The following is a 3,195-nucleotide window of genomic DNA, read 5'->3' on the forward strand; positions in this document are numbered from 1 at the left end:
CACCCCCCCCCCCTCTCTGGCATGCTCTCTTTAGCATCTCCCCCCCCCCTAAGAATCTGCAGGGGAAAATAGTTGGAAGAAAACATTGTTGGCACTTACTCTCACCCTCTCTTTCTCTGGCATGCTCTCTTTAGCTTTTCCACTCCACACCAGCCAGCCCCCTTGGGCCTCGATCCTGAGTAAACACCTGGACAGACTGGATGGCACAGGGCATCCCTCGGGGCTCCTCCACTTCAAACTTGGCTCCCCGGCCATCTTCCCCGGTCTGGGAGGGACAAGATTCCCCTTGAGCCCGGCCTCAGCTCAGACCATTTCAGCCCTTCCTCTCTGACAAAGGGCAACATCGCCAAAGAGCCTCAGGGCAACCGCCGGCCAGGCCATCTGCCCGCCCATCCTTCCTTCCAGCTCAGGGGTCAGGAGGAAGGTGAAGGTACCCACAAAAGTCTGGGAAGAGCCCTCTGCCCCAATTTGAGGCATAGCAGCAGCAGCTCCCCATTTTCAGCAAGGGGGCTCCTGCGGCCAAGCCAAGCCCCCCCCCCTCACGAGACAGGAGGCAGCTGTGCCCTGGAGGCGCCTCCCGTTTTCAGCTTGACCACCGCGTGCCTGTTGCTGGGCCGGCTGCTCCGCTCCCAAGTGTCTTCCTGCTGCAGCAGAGCAACCCATTGGGATTTGCACCCAAGCTGTGCCTCCAAGGAGGGTCACTGGGTGAGTGGCAGCAGCCTGGCACGCTGCAAGGCCCCCCCTCCCCTGACTGGACTGCTGTGCCCCAGCAAAGGGGCCGCACAGGAGCACCTGGTGGCCAGGGAGGGGGGCCTGGTTCTCCTGCCGCTGCACCCACCAGAGAGAGGTGCCCAGGCTCAGAGGAAGCCACGACTTCCATCTCCCCGCCAACAAAACTTCTTTGCCTGTCGGCCTGGCAGGTAAGACCAGACCCCTCCCCGAATGAATGACCCCTCTCGGCATACAGCTGCCCCGCTGGAGAGGAAGTGCGGACAGAGCGCCCCAGCTGCAGCGATGGGAGGGCAGCTGCCGGGGGCATGCCCAAACCCAGCTGCGGCCCAGAGGGGTGTGGGTGGCAGGAAGCAAGGAGGTGGGACCGGCCGGCGAGCAGACAGGGGAGACGCCAGGAGCCAGTCCCGCGGCAGGTCGAGGGCAGGGCCAGGCGGGGGGGGGCCTTCCATCACTGCTGGAGCTCTGCTCCGGCCCACTCCAGCTCAAAATGAGCCTTGCGTTTAAGGAATAACGATAACCTTCAATGAAAGGAATATAATAGGTGATCACTGAGAAAATTGTGTATTGTGAAGTATTTTATTTATCCATATAAAAGACTTTTATTCTACCCAATTTAGGGAGCAGTTTTAAACAGGTCTACTTAAAAGCACACTTCCTTTTATTCACTGGGTCTTACTCCCAGGAAAGTGTTCTTAAGATTGCACTGTTAGGCTTCCAAGATAGCTAGTAACAAAGGAAAAGAGAAAATACATCAAACAAAAGCAAACTCATCAACAGTGTATATCTAATAAATGAAGTACAAATAAATACATTTTGAACTGGGATCTAAAAACAACGGTGTAATGGACTGGCCTTCTGGATGGCACCACTGAGAAGGTACTGCCTCTGCCTGATCATACCTCCAAAAGTGGGGGGAGTTAGAGCAAGATCTCAACAGGAAATCTTAACATTTTGTTGTTGTTCAGTTGCACAGTCGAGTCCGACTCTTGGCGACCCCATCGGCCATCTTCCCCGGTCTGGGAGGGACAAGATTCCCCTTGAGCCCGGCCTCAGCTCAGACCATTTCAGCCCTTCCTCTCTGACAAAGGGCAACATCGCCAAAGAGCCTCAGGGCAACCGCCGGCCAGGCCATCTGCCCGCCCATCCTTCCTTCCAGCTCAGGGGTCAGGAGGAAGGTGAAGGTACCCACAAAAGTCTGGGAAGAGCCCTCTGCCCCAATTTGAGGCATAGCAGCAGCAGCTCCCCATTTTCAGCAAGGGGGCTCCTGCGGCCAAGCCAAGCCCCCCCCCCTCACGAGACAGGAGGCAGCTGTGCCCTGGAGGCGCCTCCCGTTTTCAGCTTGACCACCGCGTGCCTGTTGCTGGGCCGGCTGCTCCGCTCCCAAGTGTCTTCCTGCTGCAGCAGAGCAACCCATTGGGATTTGCACCCAAGCTGTGCCTCCAAGGAGGGTCACTGGGTGAGTGGCAGCAGCCTGGCACGCTGCAAGGCCCCCCCTCCCCTGACTGGACTGCTGTGCCCCAGCAAAGGGGCCGCACAGGAGCACCTGGTGGCCAGGGAGGGGGCCCTGGTTCTCCTGCCGCTGCACCCGTGAGGTAGGTGGGGCTGAAAGAGTTCTGAGAGAACTGTGACTGGCTCAAGGTAACCCAGCTGGCTGCATGTGGAGGAAGAGTTGGGAATCAAACCCGGTTCTCCAGATTAAAGTCTGCTGCTCTTAACCACGACACCATGCTGGCTGTCATACTCAACTAAGTGACAGTGTATTTAGTAAATGGTTATGCAGAACTGATTTTCACCATGAATGTGCCATTATGCAGAGCTAGCTGCTCCTCTACACAGCCATCCAGCTGTGTAAAGCAGTTCAAGTCTTGGCAGATTCAAATATAACATTTGTTCCATGACTTCTCTTCTTTGAGGTTTAAGTCAGTATGACAGATATTATAATTTAGTGGCCAGTTTATCAAATTGTTGGCTCTGGATTATCCAGGCAGAGACCTCAGATTTGAGATGATCCCCAAAATTAAATTAAAGGAATGTGCTTTATTCCTATATTGTTCCCACATACCAGATTATCTACAATCATGCCTAGATGAAAAAACTAACAGATACTGATCCCTTTTTTCACAAAGACGTTTAAGCAAGGGTCATTTCGTAGAAAAAGAGGTGCAGGAGCTTATTAGCACAACTCATTAGCATAACATTTGCATATGCCACACCCCCTGAGTAGGTAGTAGGGTAGTAGTAGTAGAGATATCAGCACTGATAATGAGACACTGGTGATTTGCCACATAAAGTGTGGAGTTCACAGCATTACTGGTGGTTAAAGATGCTTGCCCTGCACAGCAATCTTAAATCCATCCCCAAAAATATAGAAGTCATTAGAATCTATACATTCAAGAAAGCTCCTACCCTGAGAGAAACTTTGTTAGTCTTTAAGGTGCTGCTGGACTCTTGCTCCCTTTCACT

This window comes from Gekko japonicus, unplaced genomic scaffold, assembly GCF_001447785.1.
Source record: "Gekko japonicus isolate JY-2015 unplaced genomic scaffold, Gekko_japonicus_V1.1 scaffold126, whole genome shotgun sequence".
NCBI classification, from domain to species: domain Eukaryota; kingdom Metazoa; phylum Chordata; class Lepidosauria; order Squamata; family Gekkonidae; genus Gekko; species Gekko japonicus.